This window comes from Corythoichthys intestinalis, chromosome 2 (assembly GCF_030265065.1).
Source record: "Corythoichthys intestinalis isolate RoL2023-P3 chromosome 2, ASM3026506v1, whole genome shotgun sequence".
Taxonomy (NCBI): Eukaryota; Metazoa; Chordata; class Actinopteri; order Syngnathiformes; family Syngnathidae; genus Corythoichthys; species Corythoichthys intestinalis.
The window spans coordinates 77,966,524-77,987,787 of NC_080396.1; positions in this window are offsets into that span (position 1 = coordinate 77,966,524).

The following is a 21,264-nucleotide window of genomic DNA, read 5'->3' on the forward strand; positions in this document are numbered from 1 at the left end:
CCATATCGCGTAGATCTCACTGTGAAAAGGCTTAAATGACTTTTTTTCACTAAGTTTGAGGATTGCGCTCAAGCCAAATGTCCTAGAACAAAATTTCCAAATGTAACTACTAGATTGTGATACAATACACTATTGGGTGAAGTTTGGTTGACTTCTGCCTAGCGGTTTGGGAGTTAACATCAAAATTACATTTCTCGGCCATATCGCGTAGATCTCACTGTTAAAAGGCTTAAATGACTTTTTTTAACTAAGCTTGAGGATTGCGCTCAAACCAAAGGTCCTAGAACCAAATTTCCAAATGTAACTACTAGATTGTGATACAATACACTATTGGGTGAAGTTTGGTTGACTTCTGCGCAGCGGTTTGGGAGTAAAATCAAAATTACATTTCTCGGCCATATCGCGTAGATCTCACTGTGAAAAGGCCTAAATGACTTTTTTAACTAAGTTTGATGATTGCGCTCAAACCAAATGTCCTAGAACCAAATTTCCAAATGTAACTACTAGATTGTGATACAATACACTATTGGGTGAAGTTTGGTTGACTTCTGCGCAGCGGTTTGGGAGTTAACATCAAAATTACATTTCTCGGCCATATCGCCTAGATCTCACTGTGAAAAGGCTTAAATGACTTTTTTTAACTAAGTTTGAGGATTGCGCTCAAATCAAATGTCCTAGAACCAAATGTCCACATATAACTACTAGATTGTGATACAATACACTATTGGGTGAAGTTTGGTTGACTTCTGCGCAGCGGTTTGGGAGTTTACATCAAAATTACATTTCTCGGCCATATCGCTTAGATCTCACTTCGAAAAGGCTTAAATGACTTTTTTTAACTAAGTTTGAGGATTGCGCTCAAACCAAATGTCCTAGAACCAAATTTCCAAATGTAACTACTAGATTGTGATACAATACACTATTGGGTGAAGTTTGGTTGACTTCTGCCTAGCGGTTTGGGAGTTAACATCAAAATTACATTTCTCGGCCATATCGCGTAGATCTCACTGTTAAAAGGCTTAAATGACTTTTTTTAACTTAGCTTGAGGATTGCGCTCAAACCAAAGGTCCTAGAACCAAATTTCCAAATGTAACTACTAGATTGTGATACAATACACTATTGGGTGAAGTTTGGTTGACTTCTGCGCAGCGGTTTGGGAGTAAAATCAAAATTACATTTCTCGGCCATATCGCGTAGATCTCACTGTGAAAAGGCTTAAATGACTTTTTTTAACTAAGTTTGATGATTGCGCTCAAACCAAATGTCCTAGAACCAAATTTCCAAATGTAACTACTAGATTGTGATACAATACACTATTAGGTGAAGTTTGGTTGACTTCTGCCTAGCGGTTTGGGAGTTAACATCAAAATTACATTTCTCGGCCATATCGCGTAGATCTCACTGTTAAAAGGCTTAAATGACTTTTTTTAACTAAGTTTGAGGATTGCGCTCAAACCAAATGTCCTAGAACCAAATTTCCAAATGTAACTACTAGATTGTGATACAATACACTATTGGGTGAAGTTTGGTTGACTTCTGCACAGCGGTTTGGGAGTGAACATCAAAATTACATTTCTCGGCCATATCACATAGATCTCACTGTGAAAAGGCTTAAATGACTTTTTTAATTAAGTTTGATGATTGCGCTCAAACCAAATCTCCTAGAACCAAATTTCCAAATGTAACTACTAGATTGTGATACAATACACTATTGGGTGAAGTTTGGTTGACTTCTGCGTAGCGGTTTGGGAGTTAACGTCAAAATTACATTTCTCGGCCATATCACATAGATCTCACTGTGAAAAGGCTTAAATGACTTTTTTAATTAAGTTTGATGATTGCGCTCAAACCAAATCTCCTAGAACCAAATTTCCAAATGTAACTACTAGATTGTGATACAATACACTATTGGGTGAAGTTTGGTTGACTTCTGCGCAGCGGTTTGGGAGTAAAATCAAAATTACATTTCTCGGCCATATCGCGTAGATCTCACTGTGAAAAGGCTTAAATGACTTTTTTTAACTAAGTTTGATGATTGCGCTCAAACCAAATGTCCTAGAACCAAATTTCCAAATGTAACTACTAGATTGTCATACAATACACTATTAGGTGAAGTTTGGTTGACTTCTGCCTAGCGGTTTGGGAGTTAACATCAAAATTACATTTCTCGGTCATATCGCGTAGATCTCACTGTTAAAAGGCTTAAATGACTTTTTTTAACTAAGTTTGAGGATTGCGCTCAAACCAAATGTCCTAGAACCAAATTTCCAAATGTAACTACTAGATTGTGATACAATACACTATTGGGTGAAGTTTGGTTGACTTCTGCACAGCGGTTTGGGAGTGAACATCAAAATTACATTTCTCGGCCATATCACATAGATCTCACTGTGAAAAGGCTTAAATGACTTTTTTAATTAAGTTTGATGATTGCGCTCAAACAAAATGTCCTAGAACAAAATTTCCAAATGTAACTACTAGATTGTGATACAATACACTATTGGGGGAAGTTTGGTTGACTTCTGCGCAGCGGTGTGGGAGTTAACATCAAAATAACATTTCTCGGCCATATCGCCTAGATCTCACTGTGAAAAGGCTTAAATGACTTTTTTTTAACTAAGTTTGATGATTGCGCTCAAACCAAATGTCCTAGAACCAAATTTCCAAATGTAACTACTAGATTGTGATACAATACACTATTGGGTGAAGTTTGGTTGACTTCTGCCTAGCGGTTTGGGAGTTAACATCAAAATTACATTTCTCGGCCATATCGCGTAGATCTCACTGTGAAAAGGCTTAAATGACTTTTTTTAACTAAGTTTGAGGATTGCGCTCAAACCAAATGTCCTAGAACCAAATTTCCAAATGTAATTACTAGATTGTGATACAATACACTATTGGGTGAAGTTTGGTTGACTTCTGCCTAGCGGTTAGGGAGTTAACATCAAAATTACATTTCTCGGCCATATCGCGTAGATCTCTCTGTGAAAAGGCTTAAATGACTTTTTTTAACTAAGTTTGAGGATTGCGCTCAAACCAAATGTCCTAGAACCAAATTTCCAAATGTAACTACTAGATTGTGATACAATACATTATTGGGTGAAGTTTGGTTGACTTCTGCGCAGCGGTTTGGGAGTGAACATCAAAATTACATTTCTCGGCCATATCGCATAGATCTCACTGTGAAAAGGCTTAAATGACTTATTTAATTAAGTTTGATGATTGCGCTCAAACCAAATGTCCTAGAACCAAATTTCCAAATGTAACTACTAGATTGTGATACAATACACTATTGGGTGAAGTTTGGTTGACTTCTGCGCAGCGGTTTGGGAGTTAACATCAAAATTACATTTCTCGGCCATATCGCCTAGATCTCACTGTGAAAAGGCTTAAATGACTTTTTTTAACTAAGTTTGATGATTGCGCTCAAACCAAATGTCCTAGAACCAAATTTCCAAATGTAACTACTAGATTGTGATACAATACACTATTGGGTGAAGTTTGGTTGACTTCTGCGCAGCGGTTTGGGAGTTAACATCAAAATTACATTTCTCGGCCATATCGCCTAGATCTCACTGTGAAAAGGCTTAAATGACTTTTTTTAACTAAGTCTGAGGATTGCGCTCAAATCAAATGTCCTAGAACCAAATGTCCACATATAACTACTAGATTGTGATACAATACACTATTGGGTGAAGTTTGGTTCACTTCTGCGCAGCGGTTTGGGAGTTTACATCAAAATTACATTTCTCGGCCATATCGCTTAGATCTCACTTCGAAAAGGCTCAAATGACTTTTTTTTAACTAAGTTTGAGGATTGCGCTCAAACCAAATGTCCTAGAACCAAATTTCCAAATGTAAATACTAGATTGTGATACAATACACTATTGGGTGAAGTTTGGTTGACTTCTGCGCAGCGGTTTGGGAGTTAACATCAAAATTACATTTCTCGGCCATATCGCGTAGATCTCACTGTGAAAAGGCTTAAATGACTTTTTTTCACTAAGTTTGAGGATTGCGCTCAAGCCAAATGTCCTAGAACAAAATTTCCAAATGTAACTACTAGATTGTGATACAATACACTATTGGGTGAAGTTTGGTTGACTTCTGCCTAGCGGTTTGGGAGTTAACATCAAAATTACATTTCTCGGCCATATCGCGTAGATCTCACTGTTAAAAGGCTTAAATGACTTTTTTTAACTAAGCTTGAGGATTGCGCTCAAACCAAAGGTCCTAGAACCAAATTTCCAAATGTAACTACTAGATTGTGATACAATACACTATTGGGTGAAGTTTGGTTGACTTCTGCGCAGCGGTTTGGGAGTAAAATCAAAATTACATTTCTCGGCCATATCGCGTAGATCTCACTGTGAAAAGGCCTAAATGACTTTTTTAACTAAGTTTGATGATTGCGCTCAAACCAAATGTCCTAGAACCAAATTTCCAAATGTAACTACTAGATTGTGATACAATACACTATTGGGTGAAGTTTGGTTGACTTCTGCGCAGCGGTTTGGGAGTTAACATCAAAATTACATTTCTCGGCCATATCGCCTAGATCTCACTGTGAAAAGGCTTAAATGACTTTTTTTAACTAAGTTTGAGGATTGCGCTCAAATCAAATGTCCTAGAACCAAATGTCCACATATAACTACTAGATTGTGATACAATACACTATTGGGTGAAGTTTGGTTGACTTCTGCGCAGCGGTTTGGGAGTTTACATCAAAATTACATTTCTCGGCCATATCGTTTAGATCTCACTTCGAAAAGGCTTAAATGACTTTTTTTAACTAAGTTTGAGGATTGCGCTCAAACCAAATGTCCTAGAACCAAATTTCCAAATGTAACTACTAGATTGTGATACAATACACTATTGGGTGAAGTTTGGTTGACTTCTGCCTAGCGGTTTGGGAGTTAACATCAAAATTACATTTCTCGGCCATATCGCGTAGATCTCACTGTTAAAAGGCTTAAATGACTTTTTTTAACTTAGCTTGAGGATTGCGCTAAAACCAAAGGTCCTAGAACCAAATTTCCAAATGTAACTACTAGATTGTGATACAATACACTATTGGGTGAAGTTTGGTTGACTTCTGCGCAGCGGTTTGGGAGTAAAATCAAAATTACATTTCTCGGCCATATCGCGTAGATCTCACTGTGAAAAGGCTTAAATGACTTTTTTTAACTAAGTTTGATGATTGCGCTCAAACCAAATGTCCTAGAACCAAATTTCCAAATGTAACTACTAGATTGTGATACAATACACTATTAGGTGAAGTTTGGTTGACTTCTGCCTAGCGGTTTGGGAGTTAACATCAAAATTACATTTCTCGGCCATATCGCGTAGATCTCACTGTTAAAAGGCTTAAATGACTTTTTTTAACTAAGTTTGAGGATTGCGCTCAAACCAAATGTCCTAGAACCAAATTTCCAAATGTAACTACTAGATTGTGATACAATACACTATTGGGTGAAGTTTGGTTGACTTCTGCACAGCGGTTTGGGAGTGAACATCAAAATTACATTTCTCGGCCATATCACATAGATCTCACTGTGAAAAGGCTTAAATGACTTTTTTAATTAAGTTTGATGATTGCGCTCAAACCAAATCTCCTAGAACCAAATTTCCAAATGTAACTACTAGATTGTGATACAATACACTATTGGGTGAAGTTTGGTTGACTTCTGCGTAGCGGTTTGGGAGTTAACGTCAAAATTACATTTCTCGGCCATATCGCGTAGATCTCACTGTGAAAAGGCTTAAATGACTTTTTTTTAACTAAGTTTGATGATTGCGCTCAAACCAAATGTCCTAGAACCAAATTTCCAAATGTAACTACTAGATTGTGATACAATACACTATTGGGGGAAGTTTGGTTGACTTCTGCGCAGCGGTGTGGGAGTTAACATCAAAATAACATTTCTCGGCCATATCGCCTAGATCTCACTGTGAAAAGGCTTAAATGACTTTTTTTTAACTAAGTTTGAGGATTGCGCTCAAACCAAATGTCCTAGAACCAAATTTCCAAATGTAATTACTAGATTGTGATACAATACACTATTGGGTGAAGTTTGGTTGACTTCTGCCTAGCGGTTAGGGAGTTAACATCAAAATTACATTTCTCGGCCATATCGCGTAGATCTCTCTGTGAAAAGGCTTAAATGACTTTTTTTAACTAAGTTTGAGGATTGCGCTCAAACCAAATGTCCTAGAACCAAATTTCCAAATGTAACTACTAGATTGTGATACAATACATTATTGGGTGAAGTTTGGTTGACTTCTGCGCAGCGGTTTGGGAGTGAACATCAAAATTACATTTCTCGGCCATATCGCATAGACCTCACTGTGAAAAGGCTTAAATGACTTATTTAATTAAGTTTGATGATTGCGCTCAAACCAAATGTCCTAGAACCAAATTTCCAAATGTAACTACTAGATTGTGATACAATACACTATTGGGTGAAGTTTGGTTGACTTCTGCGCAGCGGTTTGGGAGTTAACATCAAAATTACATTTCTCGGCCATATCGCCTAGATCTCACTGTGAAAAGGCTTAAATGACTTTTTTTAACTAAGTTTGATGATTGCGCTCAAACCAAATGTCCTAGAACCAAATTTCCAAATGTAACTACTAGATTGTGATACAATACACTATTGGGTGAAGTTTGGTTGACTTCTGCCTAGCGGTTTGGGAGTTAACATCAAAATTACATTTCTCGGCCATATCGCGTAAATCTCACTGTTAAAAGGCTTAAATGACTTATTTTAACTTAGCTTGAGGATTGCGCTCAAATCAAATGTCCTAGAACCAAATTTCTACATGTAACTACTAGATTGTGATACAATACACTATTGGGTGAAGTTTGGTTGACTTCTGCGCAGCGGTTTGGGAGTTAACATCAAAATTACATTTCTCGGCCATATCGCGTAGATCTCACTGTTAAAAGGCTTAAATGACTTTTTTTAACTAAGCTTGAGGATTGCGTTTAAACCAAATGTCCTACAACCAAATTTCCAAATGTAACTACTAGATTGTGATACAATACACTATTGGGTGAAGTTTGGTTGACTTCTGCGTAGCGGTTTGGGAGTTAACGTCAAAATTACATTTCTCGGCCATATCGCGTAGATCTCACTGTGAAAAGGCTTAAATGACTTTTTTAATTAAGTTTGATGATTGCGCTCAAACCAAATGTCCTAGAACCAAATTTCCAAATGTAACTACTAGATTGTGATACAATACACTATTGGGTGAAGTTTGGTTGACTTCTGCGCAGCGGTTTGGGAGTTAACATCAAAATTACATTTCTCGGCCATATCGCGTAGATCTCACTGTGAAAAGGCCTAAATGACTTTTTTAACTAAGTTTGATGATTGCGCTCAAACCAAATGTCCTAGAACCAAATTTCCAAATGTAACTACTAGACTGTGATACAATACATTATTGGGTGAAGTTTGGTTGACTTCTGCCTAGCTGTTTGGGAGTTAACATCAAAATTACATTTCTCGGCCATATCGCGTAGATCTCACTGTTAAAAGGCTTAAATGACTTTTTTTAACTAAGCTTGAGGATTGCGCTCAAACCAAAGGTCCTAGAACCAAATTTCCAAATGTAACTACTAGATTGTGATACAATACACTATTGGGTGAAGTTTGGTTGACTTCTGCGCAGCGGTTTGGGAGTAAAATCAAAATTACATTTCTCGGCCATATCGCGTAGATCTCACTGTGAAAAGGCTTAAATGACTTTTTTTAACTAAGTTTGATGATTGCGCTCAAACCAAATGTCCTAGAACCAAATTTCCAAATGTAACTACTAGATTGTGATACAATACACTATTAGGTGAAGTTTGGTTGACTTCTGCCTAGCGGTTTGGGAGTTAACATCAAAATTACATTTCTCGGCCATATCGCGTAGATATCACTGTTAAAAGGCTTAAATGACTTTTTTTAACTAAGTTTGAGGATTGCGCTCAAACCAAATGTCCTAGAACCAAATTTCCAAATGTAACTACTAGATTGTGATACAATACACTATTGGGTGAAGTTTGGGTGACTTCTGCGTAGCGGTTTGGGAGTTAACGTCAAAATTACATTTCTCGGCCATATCGCGTAGATCTCACTGTGAAAAGGCTTAAATGACTTTTTTTTAACTAAGTTTGATGATTGCGCTCAAACCAAATGTCCTAGAACCAAATTTCCAAATGTAACTACTAGATTGTGATACAATACACTATTGGGGGAAGTTTGGTTGACTTCTGCGCAGCGGTGTGGGAGTTAACATCAAAATAACATTTCTCGGCCATATCGCCTAGATCTCACTGTGAAAAGGCTTAAATGACTTTTTTTTAACTAAGTTTGAGGATTGCGCTCAAACCAAATGTCCTAGAACCAAATTTCCAAATGTAATTACTAGATTGTGATACAATACACTATTGGGTGAAGTTTGGTTGACTTCTGCCTAGCGGTTAGGGAGTTAACATCAAAATTACATTTCTCGGCCATATCGCGTAGATCTCTCTGTGAAAAGGCTTAAATGACTTTTTTTAACTAAGTTTGAGGATTGCGCTCAAACCAAATGTCCTAGAACCAAATTTCCAAATGTAACTACTAGATTGTGATACAATACATTATTGGGTGAAGTTTGGTTGACTTCTGCGCAGCGGTTTGGGAGTGAACATCAAAATTACATTTCTCGGCCATATCGCATAGACCTCACTGTGAAAAGGCTTAAATGACTTATTTAATTAAGTTTGATGATTGCGCTCAAACCAAATGTCCTAGAACCAAATTTCCAAATGTAACTACTAGATTGTGATACAATACACTATTGGGTGAAGTTTGGTTGACTTCTGCGCAGCGGTTTGGGAGTTAACATCAAAATTACATTTCTCGGCCATATCGCCTAGATCTCACTGTGAAAAGGCTTAAATGACTTTTTTTAACTAAGTTTGATGATTGCGCTCAAACCAAATGTCCTAGAACCAAATTTCCAAATGTAACTACTAGATTGTGATACAATACACTATTGGGTGAAGTTTGGTTGACTTCTGCCTAGCGGTTTGGGAGTTAACATCAAAATTACATTTCTCGGCCATATCACATAGATCTCACTGTGAAAAGGCTTAAATGACTTTTTTAATTAAGTTTGATGATTGCGCTCAAACCAAATCTCCTAGAACCAAATTTCCAAATGTAACTACTAGATTGTGATACAATACACTATTGGGTGAAGTTTGGTTGACTTCTGCGTAGCGGTTTGGGAGTTAACGTCAAAATTACATTTCTCGGCCATATCGCGTAGATCTCACTGTGAAAAGGCTTAAATGACTTTTTTTTAACTAAGTTTGATGATTGCGCTCAAACCAAATGTCCTAGAACCAAATTTCCAAATGTAACTACTAGATTGTGATACAATACACTATTGGGTGAAGTTTGGTTGACTTCTGCCTAACGGTTTGGGAGTTAACATCAAAATTACATTTCTCGGCCATATCGCGTAGATCTCACTGTTAAAAGGCTTAAATGACTTTTTTTAACTAAGCTTGAGGATTGCGTTTAAACCAAATGTCCTACAACCAAATTTCCAAATGTAACTACTAGATTGTGATACAATACACTATTGGGTGAAGTTTGGTTGACTTCTGCGTAACGGTTTGGGAGTTAACGTCAAAATTACATTTCTCGGCCATATCGCGTAGATCTCACTGTGAAAAGGCTTAAATGACTTTTTTTAACTAAGTTTGATGATTGCGCTCAAACCAAATGTCCTAGAACCAAATTTCCAAATGTAACTACTAGATTGTGATACAATACACTATTGGGTGAAGTTTGGTTGACTTCTGCGCAGCGGTTTGGGAGTAAAATCAAAATTACATTTCTCGGCCATATCGCGTAGATCTCACTGTGAAAAGGCTTAAATGACTTTTTTAATTAAGTTTGATGATTGCGCTCAAACCAAATGTCCTAGAACCAAATTTCCAAATGTAACTACTAGATTGTGATACAATACACTATTGGGTGAAGTTTGGTTGACTTCTGCGCAGCGGTTTGGGAGTTAACATCAAAATTACATTTCTCGGCCATATCGCGTAGATCTCACTGTGAAAAGGCCTAAATGACTTTTTTAACTAAGTTTGATGATTGCGCTCAAACCAAATGTCCTAGAACCAAATTTCCAAATGTAACTACTAGATTGTGATACAATACACTATTGGGTGAAGTTTGGTTGACTTCTGCCTAACGGTTTGGGAGTTAACATCAAAATTACATTTCTCGGCCATATCGCGTAGATCTCACTGTTAAAAGGCTTAAATGACTTTTTTTAACTAAGCTTGAGGATTGCGTTTAAACCAAATGTCCTACAACCAAATTTCCAAATGTAACTACTAGATTGTGATACAATACACTATTGGGTGAAGTTTGGTTGACTTCTGCGTAGCGGTTTGGGAGTTAACGTCAAAATTACATTTCTCGGCCATATCGCGTAGATCTCACTGTGAAAAGGCTTAAATGACTTTTTTAATTAAGTTTGATGATTGCGCTCAAACCAAATGTCCTAGAACCAAATTTCCAAATGTAACTACTAGATTGTGATACAATACACTATTGGGTGAAGTTTGGTTGACTTCTGCGCAGCGGTTTGGGAGTTAACATCAAAATTACATTTCTCGGCCATATCGCGTAGATCTCACTGTGAAAAGGCCTAAATGACTTTTTTAACTAAGCTTGAGGATTGCGCTCAAACCAAAGGTCCTAGAACCAAATTTCCAAATGTAACTACTAGATTGTGATACAATACACTATTGGGTGAAGTTTGGTTGACTTCTGCGCAGCGGTTTGGGAGTAAAATCAAAATTACATTTCTCGGCCATATCGCGTAGATCTCACTGTGAAAAGGCTTAAATGACTTTTTTTAACTAAGTTTGATGATTGCGCTCAAACCAAATGTCCTAGAACCAAATTTCCAAATGTAACTACTAGATTGTGATACAATACACTATTGGGTGAAGTTTGGTTGACTTCTGCGCAGCGGTTTGGGAGTAAAATCAAAATTACATTTCTCGGCCATATCGCGTAGATCTCACTGTGAAAAGGCTTAAATGACTTTTTTAATTAAGTTTGATGATTGCGCTCAAACCAAATGTCCTAGAACCAAATTTCCAAATGTAACTACTAGATTGTGATACAATACACTATTGGGTGAAGTTTGGTTGACTTCTGCGCAGCGGTTTGGGAGTTAACATCAAAATTACATTTCTCGGCCATATCGCGTAGATCTCACTGTGAAAAGGCCTAAATGACTTTTTTAACTAAGTTTGATGATTGCGCTCAAACCAAATGTCCTAGAACCAAATTTCCAAATGTAACTACTAGACTGTGATACAATACATTATTGGGTGAAGTTTGGTTGACTTCTGCGCAGCGGTTTGGGAGTGAACATCAAAATTACATTTCTCGGCCATATCGCATAGATCTCACTGTGAAAAGGCTTAAATGACTTATTTAATTAAGTTTGATGATTGCGCTCAAACCAAATGTCCTAGAACCAAATTTCCAAATGTAACTACTAGATTGTGATACAATACACTATTGGGTGAAGTTTGGTTGACTTCTGCGCAGCGGTTTGGGAGTTAACATCAAAATTACATTTCTCGGCCATATCGCCTAGATCTCACTCTGAAAAGGCTTAAATGACTTTTTTTAACTAAGTTTGATGATTGCGCTCAAACCAAATGTCCTAGAACCAAATTTCCAAATGTAACTACTAGATTGTGATACAATACACTATTGGGTGAAGTTTGGTTGACTTCTGCGCAGCGGTTTGGGAGTTAACATCAAAATTACATTTCTCGGCCATATCGCCTAGATCTCACTGTGAAAAGGCTTAAATGACTTTTTTTAACTAAGTTTGAGGATTGCGCTCAAATCAAATGTCCTAGAACCAAATGTCCACATATAACTACTAGATTGTGATACAATACACTATTGGGTGAAGTTTGGTTGACTTCTGCGCAGCGGTTTGGGAGTTTACATCAAAATTACATTTCTCGGCCATATCGCTTAGAATTTCCAAATGTAAATACTAGACTGTGATACAATACACTATTGGGTGAAGTTTGGTTGACTTCTGCGCAGCGGTTTGGGAGTTAACATCAAAATTACATTTCTCGGCCATATCGCGTAGATCTCACTGTGAAAAGGCTTAAATGACTTTTTTTAACTAAGTTTGAGGATTGCGCTCAAACCAAATGTCCTAGAACCAAATTTCCAAATGTAACTACTAGATTGTGATACAATACACTATTGGGTGAAGTTTGGTTGACTTCTGCCTAGCGGTTTGGGAGTTAACATCAAAATTACATTTCTCGGCCATATCGCGTAGATCTCACTGTTAAAAGGCTTAAATGACTTTTTTTAACTAAGCTTGAGTATTGCGCTCAAACCAAAGGTCCTAGAACCAAATTTCCAAATGTAACTACTAGATTGTGATACAATACACTATTGGGTGAAGTTTGGTTGACTTCTGCGTAGCGGTTTGGGAGTTAACGTCAAAATTACATTTCTCGGCCATATCGCGGAGATCTCACTGTGAAAAGGCTTAAATGACTTTTTTTAACTAAGTTTGATGATTGCGCTCAAACCAAATGTCCTAGAACCAAATTTCCAAATGTAACTACTAGATTGTGATACAATACATTATTGGGTGAAGTTTGGTTGACTTCTGCGCAGCGGTTTGCGAGATAACATCAAAATTACATTTCTCGGCCATATCGCGTAGCTATCACTGTGAAAAGGCTTAAATGACTTTTTTTAACTAAGTTTGAGGATTGCACTCAAACCAAATGTCCTAGAACCAAATTTCCAAATGTAACTACTAGATTGTGATACAATACACTATTGGGTGAAGTTTGGTTGACTTCTGCCTAGCGGTTTGGGAGTTAACATCAAAATTACATTTCTCGGCCATATCGCGTAGATCTCACTGTTAAAAGGCTTAAATGACTTTTTTTAACTAAGCTTGAGGATTGCGTTTAAACCAAATGTCCTACAACCAAATTTCCAAATGTAACTACTAGACTGTGATACAATACATTATTGGGTGAAGTTTGGTTGACTTCTGCCTAGCGGTTTGGGAGTTAACATCAAAATTACATTTCTCGGCCATATCGCGTAGATCTCACTGTTAAAAGGCTTAAATGACTTTTTTTAACTAAGCTTGAGGATTGCGCTCAAACCAAAGGTCCTAGAACCAAATTTCCAAATGTAACTACTAGATTGTGATACAATACACTATTGGGTGAAGTTTGGTTGACTTCTGCGCAGCGGTTTGGGAGTAAAATCAAAATTACATTTCTCGGCCATATCGCGTAGATCTCACTGTGAAAAGGCTTAAATGACTTTTTTTAACTAAGTTTGATGATTGCGCTCAAACCAAATGTCCTAGAACCAAATTTCCAAATGTAACTACTAGATTGTGATACAATACACTATTGGGGGAAGTTTGGTTGACTTCTGCGCAGCGGTGTGGGAGTTAACATCAAAATTACATTTCTCGGCCATATCGCCTAGATCTCACTCTGAAAAGGCTTAAATGACTTTTTTTAACTAAGTTTGATGATTGCGCTCAAACCAAATGTCCTAGAACCAAATTTCCAAATGTAACTACTAGATTGTGATACAATACACTATTGGGTGAAGTTTGGTTGACTTCTGCGCAGCGGTTTGGGAGTTAACATCAAAATTACATTTCTCGGCCATATCGCCTAGATCTCACTGTGAAAAGGCTTAAATGACTTTTTTTAACTAAGTTTGAGGATTGCGCTCAAATCAAATGTCCTAGAACCAAATGTCCACATATAACTACTAGATTGTGATACAATACACTATTGGGTGAAGTTTGGTTGACTTCTGCGCAGCGGTTTGGGAGTTTACATCAAAATTACATTTCTCGGCCATATCGCTTAGAATTTCCAAATGTAAATACTAGACTGTGATACAATACACTATTGGGTGAAGTTTGGTTGACTTCTGCGCAGCGGTTTGGGAGTTAACATCAAAATTACATTTCTCGGCCATATCGCGTAGATCTCACTGTGAAAAGGCTTAAATGACTTTTTTTAACTAAGTTTGAGGATTGCGCTCAAACCAAATGTCCTAGAACCAAATTTCCAAATGTAACTACTAGATTGTGATACAATACACTATTGGGTGAAGTTTGGTTGACTTCTGCCTAGCGGTTTGGGAGTTAACATCAAAATTACATTTCTCGGCCATATCGCGTAGATCTCACTGTTAAAAGGCTTAAATGACTTTTTTTAACTAAGCTTGAGTATTGCGCTCAAACCAAAGGTCCTAGAACCAAATTTCCAAATGTAACTACTAGATTGTGATACAATACACTATTGGGTGAAGTTTGGTTGACTTCTGCGTAGCGGTTTGGGAGTTAACGTCAAAATTACATTTCTCGGCCATATCGCGGAGATCTCACTGTGAAAAGGCTTAAATGACTTTTTTTAACTAAGTTTGATGATTGCGCTCAAACCAAATGTCCTAGAACCAAATTTCCAAATGTAACTACTAGATTGTGATACAATACATTATTGGGTGAAGTTTGGTTGACTTCTGCGCAGCGGTTTGCGAGATAACATCAAAATTACATTTCTCGGCCATATCGCGTAGCTATCACTGTGAAAAGGCTTAAATGACTTTTTTTAACTAAGTTTGAGGATTGCACTCAAACCAAATGTCCTAGAACCAAATTTCCAAATGTAACTACTAGATTGTGATACAATACACTATTGGGTGAAGTTTGGTTGACTTCTGCCTAGCGGTTTGGGAGTTAACATCAAAATTACATTTCTCGGCCATATCGCGTAGATCTCACTGTTAAAAGGCTTAAATGACTTTTTTTAACTAAGCTTGAGGATTGCGTTTAAACCAAATGTCCTACAACCAAATTTCCAAATGTAACTACTAGACTGTGATACAATACATTATTGGGTGAAGTTTGGTTGACTTCTGCCTAGCGGTTTGGGAGTTAACATCAAAATTACATTTCTCGGCCATATCGCGTAGATCTCACTGTTAAAAGGCTTAAATGACTTTTTTTAACTAAGCTTGAGGATTGCGCTCAAACCAAAGGTCCTAGAACCAAATTTCCAAATGTAACTACTAGATTGTGATACAATACACTATTGGGTGAAGTTTGGTTGACTTCTGCGCAGCGGTTTGGGAGTGAACATCAAAATTACATTTCTCGGCCATATCGCATAGATCTCACTGTGAAAAGGCTTAAATGACTTATTTAATTAAGTTTGATGATTGCGCTCAAACCAAATGTCCTAGAACCAAATTTCCAAATGTAACTACTAGATTGTGATACAATACACTATTGGGTGAAGTTTGGTTGACTTCTGCGCAGCGGTTTGGGAGTTAACATCAAAATTACATTTCTCGGCCATATCGCCTAGATCTCACTCTGAAAAGGCTTAAATGACTTTTTTTAACTAAGTTTGATGATTGCGCTCAAACCAAATGTCCTAGAACCAAATTTCCAAATGTAACTACTAGATTGTGATACAATACACTATTGGGTGAAGTTTGGTTGACTTCTGCGCAGCGGTTTGGGAGTTAACATCAAAATTACATTTCTCGGCCATATCGCCTAGATCTCACTGTGAAAAGGCTTAAATGACTTTTTTTAACTAAGTTTGAGGATTGCGCTCAAATCAAATGTCCTAGAACCAAATGTCCACATATAACTACTAGATTGTGATACAATACACTATTGGGTGAAGTTTGGTTGACTTCTGCGCAGCGGTTTGGGAGTTTACATCAAAATTACATTTCTCGGCCATATCGCTTAGAATTTCCAAATGTAAATACTAGACTGTGATACAATACACTATTGGGTGAAGTTTGGTTGACTTCTGCGCAGCGGTTTGGGAGTTAACATCAAAATTACATTTCTCGGCCATATCGCGTAGATCTCACTGTGAAAAGGCTTAAATGACTTTTTTTAACTAAGTTTGAGGATTGCGCTCAAACCAAATGTCCTAGAACCAAATTTCCAAATGTAACTACTAGATTGTGATACAATACACTATTGGGTGAAGTTTGGTTGACTTCTGCCTAGCGGTTTGGGAGTTAACATCAAAATTACATTTCTCGGCCATATCGCGTAGATCTCACTGTTAAAAGGCTTAAATGACTTTTTTTAACTAAGCTTGAGTATTGCGCTCAAACCAAAGGTCCTAGAACCAAATTTCCAAATGTAACTACTAGATTGTGATACAATACACTATTGGGTGAAGTTTGGTTGACTTCTGCGTAGCGGTTTGGGAGTTAACGTCAAAATTACATTTCTCGGCCATATCGCGGAGATCTCACTGTGAAAAGGCTTAAATGACTTTTTTTAACTAAGTTTGATGATTGCGCTCAAACCAAATGTCCTAGAACCAAATTTCCAAATGTAACTACTAGATTGTGATACAATACATTATTGGGTGAAGTTTGGTTGACTTCTGCGCAGCGGTTTGCGAGATAACATCAAAATTACATTTCTCGGCCATATCGCGTAGCTATCACTGTGAAAAGGCTTAAATGACTTTTTTTAACTAAGTTTGAGGATTGCACTCAAACCAAATGTCCTAGAACCAAATTTCCAAATGTAACTACTAGATTGTGATACAATACACTATTGGGTGAAGTTTGGTTGACTTCTGCCTAGCGGTTTGGGAGTTAACATCAAAATTACATTTCTCGGCCATATCGCGTAGATCTCACTGTTAAAAGGCTTAAATGACTTTTTTTAACTAAGCTTGAGGATTGCGTTTAAACCAAATGTCCTACAACCAAATTTCCAAATGTAACTACTAGACTGTGATACAATACATTATTGGGTGAAGTTTGGTTGACTTCTGCCTAGCGGTTTGGGAGTTAACATCAAAATTACATTTCTCGGCCATATCGCGTAGATCTCACTGTTAAAAGGCTTAAATGACTTTTTTTAACTAAGCTTGAGGATTGCGCTCAAACCAAAGGTCCTAGAACCAAATTTCCAAATGTAACTACTAGATTGTGATACAATACACTATTGGGTGAAGTTTGGTTGACTTCTGCGCAGCGGTTTGGGAGTAAAATCAAAATTACATTTCTCGGCCATATCGCGTAGATCTCACTGTGAAAAGGCTTAAATGACTTTTTTTAACTAAGTTTGATGATTGCGCTCAAACCAAATGTCCTAGAACCAAATTTCCAAATGTAACTACTAGATTGTGATACAATACACTATTGGGGGAAGTTTGGTTGACTTCTGCGCAGCGGTGTGGGAGTTAACATCAAAATTACATTTCTCGGCCATATCGCCTAGATCTCACTCTGAAAAGGCTTAAATGACTTTTTTTAACTAAGTTTGATGATTGCGCTCAAACCAAATGTCCTAGAACCAAATTTCCAAATGTAACTACTAGATTGTGATACAATACACTATTGGGTGAAGTTTGGTTGACTTCTGCGCAGCGGTTTGGGAGTTAACATCAAAATTACATTTCTCGGCCATATCGCCTAGATCTCACTGTGAAAAGGCTTAAATGACTTTTTTTAACTAAGTTTGAGGATTGCGCTCAAATCAAATGTCCTAGAACCAAATGTCCACATATAACTACTAGATTGTGATACAATACACTATTGGGTGAAGTTTGGTTGACTTCTGCGCAGCGGTTTGGGAGTTTACATCAAAATTACATTTCTCGGCCATATCGCTTAGAATTTCCAAATGTAAATACTAGACTGTGATACAATACACTATTGGGTGAAGTTTGGTTGACTTCTGCGCAGCGGTTTGGGAGTTAACATCAAAATTACATTTCTCGGCCATATCGCGTAGATCTCACTGTGAAAAGGCTTAAATGACTTTTTTTAACTAAGTTTGAGGATTGCGCTCAAACCAAATGTCCTAGAACCAAATTTCCAAATGTAACTACTAGATTGTGATACAATACACTATTGGGTGAAGTTTGGTTGACTTCTGCCTAGCGGTTTGGGAGTTAACATCAAAATTACATTTCTCGGCCATATCGCGTAGATCTCACTGTTAAAAGGCTTAAATGACTTTTTTTAACTAAGCTTGAGTATTGCGCTCAAACCAAAGGTCCTAGAACCAAATTTCCAAATGTAACTACTAGATTGTGATACAATACACTATTGGGTGAAGTTTGGTTGACTTCTGCGTAGCGGTTTGGGAGTTAACGTCAAAATTACATTTCTCGGCCATATCGCGGAGATCTCACTGTGAAAAGGCTTAAATGACTTTTTTTAACTAAGTTTGATGATTGCGCTCAAACCAAATGTCCTAGAACCAAATTTCCAAATGTAACTACTAGATTGTGATACAATACATTATTGGGTGAAGTTTGGTTGACTTCTGCGCAGCGGTTTGCGAGATAACATCAAAATTACATTTCTCGGCCATATCGCGTAGCTATCACTGTGAAAAGGCTTAAATGACTTTTTTTAACTAAGTTTGAGGATTGCACTCAAACCAAATGTCCTAGAACCAAATTTCCAAATGTAACTACTAGATTGTGATACAATACACTATTGGGTGAAGTTTGGTTGACTTCTGCCTAGCGGTTTGGGAGTTAACATCAAAATTACATTTCTCGGCCATATCGCGTAGATCTCACTGTTAAAAGGCTTAAATGACTTTTTTTAACTAAGCTTGAGGATTGCGTTTAAACCAAATGTCCTACAACCAAATTTCCAAATGTAACTACTAGACTGTGATACAATACATTATTGGGTGAAGTTTGGTTGACTTCTGCCTAGCGGTTTGGGAGTTAACATCAAAATTACATTTCTCGGCCATATCGCGTAGATCTCACTGTTAAAAGGCTTAAATGACTTTTTTTAACTAAGCTTGAGGATTGCGCTCAAACCAAAGGTCCTAGAACCAAATTTCCAAATGTAACTACTAGATTGTGATACAATACACTATTGGGTGAAGTTTGGTTGACTTCTGCGCAGCGGTTTGGGAGTAAAATCAAAATTACATTTCTCGGCCATATCGCGTAGATCTCACTGTGAAAAGGCTTAAATGACTTTTTTTAACTAAGTTTGATGATTGCGCTCAAACCAAATGTCCTAGAACCAAATTTCCAAATGTAACTACTAGATTGTGATACAATACACTATTAGGTGAAGTTTGGTTGACTTCTGCCTAGCGGTTTGGGAGTTAACATCAAAATTACATTTCTCGGCCATATCGCGTAGATCTCACTGTTAAAAGGCTTAAATGACTTTTTTTAACTAAGTTTGAGGATTGCGCTCAAACCAAATGTCCTAGAACCAAATTTCCAAATGTAACTACTAGATTGTGATACAATACACTATTGGGTGAAGTTTGGTTGACTTCTGCGCAGCGGTTTGGGAGTGAACATCAAAATTACATTTCTCGGCCATATCACATAGATCTCACTGTGAAAAGGCTTAAATGACTTTTTTAATTAAGTTTGATGATTGCGCTCAAACCAAATCTCCTAGAACCAAATTTCCAAATGTAACTACTAGATTGTGATACAATACACTATTGGGTGAAGTTTGGTTGACTTCTGCGTAGCGGTTTGGGAGTTAACGTCAAAATTACATTTCTCGGCCATATCGCGTAGATCTCACTGTGAAAAGGCTTAAATGACTTTTTTTTAACTAAGTTTGATGATTGCGCTCAAACCAAATGTCCTAGAACCAAATTTCCAAATGTAACTACTAGATTGTGATACAATACACTATTGGGGGAAGTTTGGTTGACTTCTGTGCAGCGGTGTGGGAGTTAACATCAAAATAACATTTCTCGGCCATATCGCCTAGATCTCACTGTGAAAAGGCTTAAATGACTTTTTTTTTAACTAAGTTTGATGATTGCGCTCAAACCAAATGTCCTAGAACCAAATTTCCAAATGTAACTACTAGATTGTGATACAATACACTATTGGGTGAAGTTTGGTTGACTTTTGCCTAGCGGTTTGGGAGTTAACATCAAAATTACATTTCTCGGCCATATCGCTTAGATCTCACTTCGAAAAGGCTCAAATGACTTTTTTTTAACTAAGTTTGAGGATTGCGCTCAAACCAAATGTCCTAGAACCAAATTTCCAAATGTAAATACTAGATTGTGATACAATACACTATTGGGTGAAGTTTGGTTGACTTCTGCGCAGCGGTTTGGGAGTTAACATCAAAATTACATTTCTCGGCCATATCGCGTAGATCTCACTGTGAAAAGGCTTAAATGACTTTTTTTCACTAAGTTTGAGGATTGCGCTCAAGCCAAATGTCCTAGAACCAAATTTCCAAATGTAACTACTAGATTGTGATACAATACACTATTGGGTGAAGTTTGGTTGACTTCTGCCTAGCGGTTTGGGAGTTAACATCAAAATTACATTTCTCGGCCATATCGCGTAGATCTCACTGTTAAAAGGCTTAAATGACTTTTTTTAACTAAGCTTGAGGATTGCGCTCAAACCAAAGGTCCTAGAACCAAATTTCCAAATGTAACTACTAGATTGTGATAAAATACACTATTGGGTGAAGTTTGGTTGACTTCTGCGCAGCGGTTTGGGAGTTAACATCAAAATTACATTTCTCGGCCATATCGCCTAGATCTCACTGTGAAAAGGCTTAAATGGCTTTTTTGACCTAAGTATGAGGATTGCGCTCAAATCAAATGTCCTAGAACCAAATTTCCACATGTAACTACTAGATTGTGATACAATACACTATTGGGTGAAGTTTGGTTGACTTCTGCCTAGCGGTTTGGGAGTTAACATCAAAATTACATTTCTCGGCCATATCGCGTAGATCTCACTGTTAAAAGGCTTAAATGACTTTTTTTAACTTAGCTTGAGGATTGCGCTCAAACCAAAGGTCCTAGAACCAAATTTCCAAATGTAACTACTAGATTGTGATACAATACACTATTGGGTGAAGTTTGGTTGACTTCTGCGCAGCGGTTTGGGAGTAAAATCAAAATTACATTTCTCGGCCATATCGCGTAGATCTCACTGTGAAAAGGCTTAAATGACTTTTTTTAACTAAGTTTGATGATTGCGCTCAAACCAAATGTCCTAGAACCAAATTTCCAAATGTAACTACTAGATTGTGATACAATACACTATTAGGTGAAGTTTGGTTGACTTCTGCCTAGCGGTTTGGGAGTTAACATCAAAATTACATTTCTCGGCCATATCACATAGATCT